Raw genomic sequence first — 8,279 nt, 5'->3', positions numbered from 1 at the left:
ACCTTTCCTGTCTTTATGTGAGCCTTCTGTGTGGTCTCTATGTCCATTGGTAGAACTCTTTTATTAAAGATAAGACTCTTTTATTCAAGGTCAAAAGTGGAGTTGTTCCCAGTGGGCGCTCCTTTCTCTTTTGCCTCGGTATCCGTTTTCCACATCGCCAACCTGTGTCTCCGTTGTCACTTTCCTATCTCCGCATTTCTGTGGCCACTGTTCTGCCCCTGGCTCTGAACATTCTCTTTCTGGATGATGGAATAATAGCTCCCATCCGGACCTCCCAATTCTTCTCTTTGCCTCCAACATTTCTCTTTCTCTACAGCCTGTCAGCCATGCTACCAACACTTATTAAGAATTTGTTATGTCAAAACAATAAAAGGAATTTGTTTCATTCATCTCTATGTCCTTTCGTAGCTCAGTTTCCCTTTATATCATATTATTCATTATAATTTAGAGTTTCTCATTACTTTTGCAACTCCTTGACCTGTTTCTCGGACTCTACTCCAGGCTTGATAAAGTTCGGAATCATGACTGTTTGTCATTATCATTTTTACCTTGCCTCAACATGTACCTCAACATCAGTTACATAGCAGATGTGCAACAAATACTTGTTGAATAAATGTCTAATATGTGGCTTCTGCTGTATTCTATTCTAGGATTTTTTTTTATAGCTTCATTACAGCACAAATTTCATGCCTATTACACACAATACTTTCAAGAAATTAGGCTCAACAACCTTCTAGATGTGATCCTTTTACCCTTCCTACATACATGGGCCATACCCTATACCAGTTCCCAAATGGACCTATTTTGTTGCTGGATTTTTCTGGAATACCTTTCCCTCTTGTATCACCGGAAAAGATCTGCATTTTCTTTAAGCCAGCCTCCAGTGTTACAACTTATTCTGAGATTTCCCGGTCCAGTATGGAATAATTAATCACTTCCTCCTCTGTTCTTCTAGACAGCTGACCATATTATACTATGTTAGTCATTGGCTCACTACTCCATAACTAAATGCAAAGCATCCCCAAACTTAGTGTTTTAAGAGCAACAATTTACTCATATGTCATGATTCTTGGGTTGACAGAGCTCAGCAGGGTGATTCTTTTGCCCCACGTGTTATCGGTTGGCTCTACAGTAGTCTAGGAGCTTAATGGGGCTGGAATACCTAAGAAGGCTCACTCAGAAGGCTGGCGTTGGTGTTTGCTTTCACCTGGCAGTTCAGGCGAGGAGGCCAACTGGACAGCTTTGGTCATTCATTATACATGAACACTGGGCTTCTCAGAACACAGAGACTGGATTCTAAGAGGGCGTGTTCATGTGGCAATGAATGAACATAGACTAACTTGCACAGCTTCATTCTTACACACTCTTGGTCTGTGTGAGTCTCTGGGACGCTCCACACTCACTGTAGAAAGGACTACACAGGACAGGAAAGCCAGCCAACGTGTCTTTAGGGTCCACCACTGTAAACTTCATGCTTAATACTCTCATGTTCAACTATGAGATATGTTTTAAAAGTCGGTGTGTTTTATCTCTGTTTACACACCAGCCAACATAGTGCCTGAGATAAGCATCATCTGAAGAACACCTGTAGAATGTAATGGTTTCTTCCCTCTCTCCCTACTCACCACCAATTGTGGACGTTCCCAGTGCTGATTTTCACCCTTGTTTCCCTCTCTCCAACTTAAGCGGCAACCGGTATATTTACTATTCACATGTCTCTCACATAATCTCACACATTTCCCTCCGCTCCAGAGCAAGGGCTCTCATTCAGCTGCCAAACGGAATCACTGGCACCAACCACCATGGAGCCACTTTCCCTCTTTGCCTTCTTTCATCACTATTCCTCCTGAAGATCAGACATGTTGTCCTTTGAGATGTTATAAACCCTCTTTTCGTTGCTATTATCTTAGTCTCGGGCATCATCCTTGAACAACTAGAACAGGAGCTTCTGGATCCTTCTCTATGCCCTGCTTTCTCATCTAAGCTAAACACTAAACTTACATCTCTTGGAAACACTAACCTCATCGAAGTCTCTCTCCTGCAACACCTCCTCACATCAGAAAGTGCCTAAGGCAACTGTTTGCCTCCTAGGAATATTTCAGTGCCTCTGGGCAGCGTTCAGCAGTCGAATCTGCCTCAACGTCACCTGGTCAGTCTCAACCTCTACTTTATCAGGAAGCTCAGACAGGCCTGACCCTCCCCCTCCGTGATTCTTGGATTCTCTATGATCATCATGGGCTCAAACCTAAGCTTTTCCCAAGAACTTGCTGTAGTGTTTTCCTGGAATGCTTGCAAGTTTTCTCTGAACACTGGAATATTAAGAGATTGTTATGGATCTGTGGACAAACGATTTGGGAAAATATCGGATTAAATAAAGTTAAATAGTTTTCAAGTTTGTGGGACCTCTCAGAGATTCTGTTATGTTTCTATACAGGGTGTCTCAGTGTGTGTACTCTTCTCCAAATTTTCTTAATCGTAGGAACTCCTTATAGACACACTGGATCACACACAATCCATGCATGGGAAGCTGCTGCTCCAGCACATACCGAGTCCAACTTCTCCTTCATGTTTATAGCACTTGATACCTCTATGGCTAATCTGAGTACTTATTTATAAATCTGTTTCTTCAGGTATCTTTTTTTTTTCATCACATAGCACAGTGTTTATATAGAAAGCGTGACATAAATACTTGTTAAATGAATGAATAAACTTTCTATTTCATTGATGAAGAAATTGGGAAACATTGAGACTGTACCAAAATCTCCTGACTTTCTACTCTAGTACATAAAGCATTTCCCGGATAACTGGCTGCCCAGAATTAAAGCTTTTGCAGCTGAATCTCAATTTTGTGAACCGTCTAGAATTTGGGTACTCACTTATCTTAAAATATCATAAAAGGAGCTGTTCATACAGCAGTCAGAGGCAGATTACTTAGGCAACGCTTTCATTTTTCTCTGGAAATCTGGTCAATTTCCACAAAGATAGTCTTATTATATTCCCCACTTTACCCAGTATTACAAAGCCTCACAGAAATATGGAGCTTTGAGTGGGTATATTTGCAAAGAGACAGAAATAAGAAAGGACCTAACAAGTTTGGTTATTTTTTTGGACTACTTAAAAAAACATATTTCATCTTTCAAATCTATTTGTGACTCTCCTCTTTCATCATATGAAAATAAATGAGCAAATTAACAACATGATACGTAGATTCTTGTCTTGTTCAAGTTATATTTGTTTAACCAATAAACAACTAGTTATTGAGGTTCATTACCTCCCAGGCTCTGTGATAAGTGATGGGGCTACTTCTGTGAATAAGGAAAAGGCAGCTGAGTTAAGACTGAGCCAGAGAAAAGTCATGGGCAACAGGGAGAAGGCCTTGATGGGAGGAGGGTCTCAGAGAGTTTGAGAAACTAAAATAAAGTTGAAAAGTTGGGCATAAGGGAAGGAAGAGAGAGCCAGCCTCTAGGCCAAAAAGTGATGCCAAGAGTTAACCTGACCTTTCACTTTTCTCTTTCTCCTTGTCACTATCCCGGCACGGAAGTTTAGATTTCTCTTTTAAACTCCTTTGAGAAGGGTTTTATGGAAAAGCACTGCTGAGAAATAGAGTAAATGATTCTGAAGCTTACCGCCAACTTTTCAGAAAGCTTGCAGTTGCAAAACAAAAGTCTCGATTTGTAAGATTCACAAACGTCTACTTGGCATTGGAGCGTGATTGTCAGGTCAGCCTGGATGCCTGGCTTGGGGCCAGTACGGATGATCGCTGTCTGGCCTAGGTAAGATTTCCCCATAACCACGTGAATGACGCAGTGTTCATTCTGCCTAAAGTCATTTTCAGTGTTGCTCTGAGGAGCTGAAATGGTGCAGGCCCTTGACCCTAGAGTGAAGCTTGTGAGTAGTGGGTGCAGCACGGAGGACACAGGTACCCTGGGCTCCCTCAGCATAATAACGGGAATAAAGTAAGTCATAATAAAAGAGTGCCATTGAAAATAAAATGAAAAAAAAAGGGGTTCAAATGAAGTGAAATCCAACTTGAAGCTTCTGAATATTTTGAAAATATTTAGAAAAATTTAGCTTTGGGGTGATATTTTTAGAAGATTGTCTTAAAACCATTGTTGATGACTTAAATATCCTTAAAAATAATAATGATAGAAAAAGTAATCAATGGTCTTGCCTTTAATAATTGTCATTAATCCATTACCTTAGAATATGCAGAACAAGAAAGATTAACAAGAGAACTTTGTGTTGGAGAATCTCTGGGATGGAGGAGAGAGAGGAAGCCAAATTCCTGCCTTCTTTTCCGTTTCTCCCTCCCCGCCCTAGATACCTATACTGCCCCATTCCAGAAATTATTCATGATGGCTTATCAAGGCACATTTGGTAGAGCTCTTACTGAGGAAATTAGAGGGATGGAGGAAAGAGAAAGGAGAAACAAGTCGAAGCAGGGGCCACAGTAGCACCTTTCCCCACCACACTTCTGTACTTGGCTCGGAGCTTCCTAACGCCCAGAGCGACGTCCTTAAGACAGAAATGGACCAAGTGCTGGTTGGAGAAACCCGGGCTCAGGGATATTTCCCTGTGTGGCTGGTACGGGTACTCGTGAAAGGGAGCTGGTAAAGAAAACGTGCAGGTGACAATACGGTGCTCAACACCATTCGTGAGAGATGCAATCCTAAATTTTGTTGGTCTGTTTTGAGTCATAGCTCCTGATGCCTCCAGTCAGATTCCTTCAGGTCTGCGATCTTGTATTGGGCAAGTATAGCCATAGAACCAAATTTAGTCCTTTCTTTTTTCATTTTTTTGGGGAGAGGTAGATGAACGCGTGGCTTTCCCGTCACCTTTATAAGGACTGAAAAGCAATCAGGGAAAAGGAAGTCTTCACCAATAACTAAGACATAAGCTGTGATGGAAATGAAAATTGAAATAATAAAAGCAAAATCATAAGAATAAACCATTCCAACACACACACAAGAATAAACCATTCCTGTGTTGGGAAGATACATCTTATAAATCCCACAAAGAGGAAAGGAGGAGAAATAACAAACCAGAGGAAGTGGGTGATCCATGTCCTCGATATAGTGATGCCTCCTCTGCACAACCAAATCACAAGCAGCTGGGAGTGGTACTGACAGGTTGGGAAAGGCCCCCTTTCCTAGTGACCTTAGGTGGACAACCACTACCTTATAGGACGCTTCCCTGGGGGAGACCCCACCTTGATCAAGGCGATGGCTCTGCAGTCACTGTCCTACCTGCCGAAATAGGTAGAATGGCTTTCTAGTCCTGCCCATGCTCGACAGCGTCCAAATTTGAGTAAATTAACTGCACTACGAGAAGGTAAGTTCCATGCTAACGTTACGGGCAAAGTGCTGGAGTGGCACTGAAAAAAAATTATTTCTGCCCACTTTCTATGTTGGTTCAATAGTTTTAGAAAGTATTAGATGCTTATTAAAGAATGAAAAGAGACGGGTTTGTTTCCTGGTTGAATCAATCCATAAAAATCTTGTGATATTTCTGTTTGCTCTGTAGTTTGAAAAATAGCACTTGGGTCTCACAATAATGATGGTGATTTTCATAGATGCGTTGCAGAGGCTTCTCTGTGGACAAGGAAGACGTTCACCTGAAACGTGTGATCAGAACTGAGTTGATGGAAAATGAGGAACAACAGTCATATAACAGATATTTAGAAAATACCAGATATTTCTGGAATTTTATGCCAGACAGACTGTCCCCAACACCCAGGCAATCCGGCGACATGCAATGTACCTGTAGCTGTTCCAGAGGCATCACAAGGACCTGTGATCACGCTCCATGGTTTTCTCACCTCACTACAGATTATTTTGGTACAGGAAGTAGTGCACAAAACACCCATTTGACGATAACCAGCATCATTGGAGGCTGCTACAGACTGAACATTTGTGTCCCTCAAATTCAGATATTAAAACCTAATCCCAGAGGTTGGGACTCTGGGAGGTCATTAGGTCACCAGGGCAGAGCCTTCATGAAGGGAATTCATGGCCCTATAAAAGAGACCGCACGGAGTCTCCTCATCCTTTATGTCAAGTGAAGACACGACAAGAAGACTCGCATCTGTGAGCCAGGAGGTGGGTGCCCCCCGAGGCCCCTTCTCCCTGCCCCTTGATCTCGGACCCCCCAGCCTCCAGAACTGTTAGAAGTAAACGCTGTGGTTTATAAGCCACCCTGTCTACGGGACTTGGTTACAGCGATAGCAACCTGAACGAACTAAGACAGACCCATAGTCAGAATTGTATCTTTACTTTTTAGTATTTCTAGTTTTCAATCAGATGTTACAGGATTTACTATAAGCTGTAATCATGATGTTGAAAAGTCAAATTTTCATCCCAGCATAGAGTTCTTATGAAAGCCAAAGACATTGGAACCGCAACATCACGTTGTTTGCAAACTTCTTTTTGACCCAAGACAGGGAAATGTCTTTAAGAAGAAAATCCCACACTTTTTAAGTAGCAAAAGACAACAGTGTGACTAGTGACTATGACATCAGGCTTAAAAGTAATTCACTTAACCATCAATGGATAGAGGACTGTTCGCGTTGCCAATTCTTTAGCACCTTGTGCGTGGTCTTCTCTCTGCTTGTACTGGAGGCAGCGTCTCCATAAGGACCCAGTTACTTGATATATTTATGTAACGTACAGCGGAACGCTCAAACACGTGCAGGACCCACGTTCTGAGGGCTGATTGCTGATTTTTCAAAACTCTGAATAATAAGCGGGAATTACACTCACAAAATTGAGAACCAAACTGTTAGCACAGATGTTCTTCACTATTTTTTAAAAACTGGATATTACGGATAAATATATCAAGTATAAATCAATAATATAAATATATTAATATGTATATCAATAAATCTTAGAATTTAGCTTATCCATTGATATGTAAATGATCCCTAACACATCCCTTGAAGTAGCCACCAAGCATCATGACTTTGGATTGAGAAGTATAATGATTTGGGGTAGGGAGACAAAAGCATCCAAAGGTGCAGTGAACATTTTATGCAAATTGCAACCTTGCTATTACAGAAAAACTGAAATTATATTGGTACTTTGAGAACAGTTGATTTAGTTTATTCTATGAAGAAATCCATCTCAAAAACATGGAAAATCACGGGCAGCCCGGGTGGCTCAGCAATTTAGTGCCGCCTTCAGCTCAGGGCGTGATCCTGGAGACCCGGGATTGAGTCCCACGTTGGGCTCCCTGCATGGAGCCTGCTTCTCCCTCTGCCTGTGTGTGTGTGTGTGTGTGTGTGTGTGTGTGATGAATAAATAAACAAAGTCTTTAAAAATGTGGAAAATCAATGACTTGAATTGAATTTGATATTTTTACAAATAAAGAGAAAATCACCTGGTAGGGTCTTAATGTCCTCCCAAGTCACCAATAGGCAAGTGCAGTGTTTGGTCAAGTTACTGGAACAGCCACGGCCTGAGTCAGACCATCAGGCAGAAGAAAATCTGAAAGAAAGTGAGCAGCACTAACCACTGAGTCGGGGACAGGTAACTGGTGACAAAGTGAAGAGAAAAACAAAAAGACATCCGGCCTCTAGTACACAAGTCCTATTCTCTAAAATAAAGCAAAATGATTACAAGGTACAAGGAGGGAGCATGTTCACCTGATTCCCAGTCGGGGGTGGACTGCTTTGCTCCTGTGAGGTCCGGGTAGAAATAATGTGGGCTTTGCCAGCCCTGCAGTCTGCGTCACAGCCGCCCCGTCCCGGCGGTGCAGGGCAGACGCGGTCCCGGACAAAACAAAGCAAACGCCGCGGATGTGTTCCAGGAAGACTGTTGGCTCCTCTCCCCTCCCCTCCCTCCTCTCTTCTTCTCTTCTCTTCCCTTCCCTTCCCTCCTCTCCTCTCCTCTCCTCTCCTCTCCTCTCCTCTCCTCTCCTCTCCTCTTCTTTTGCTCTTTCTCTTTCTCTTTCTCTTTCTCTCTCTCTCTTCTCCTCTCTCTCCTCTTCTTTCCTCTCCTCTCCTCTCCCCTTCCTCCTCTCCTCTCTCCTCCTCTCCTCTCCTCTCCTCTCCTCTCCTCTCCTCTCCTCTCCTCTCTCTCTCTCCTCTTCTTCTCTTCTCTTCTCTTCTCTTCTCTCTCTTCTCTTCTCTTCTCTTCTCTTCTCTTTCTCTTCTCTTCTCTCTCCTCTCCTCTCTCTTCTCTTTCTCTCTTCTCTTCTCTTCTCTTCTCTTCTCTTCTCTTCTCTTCTCTTCTCTTCTCCTTCTCCTCTCCTCTCCTTTCTTCCTCTCCTCTCCTCTCCTCTCC

This window comes from Vulpes vulpes, chromosome 4 (assembly GCF_048418805.1).
Source record: "Vulpes vulpes isolate BD-2025 chromosome 4, VulVul3, whole genome shotgun sequence".
Lineage (NCBI taxonomy): Eukaryota > Metazoa > Chordata > Mammalia > Carnivora > Canidae > Vulpes > Vulpes vulpes.
Note: the sequence above shows the minus strand (reverse complement) of the source record.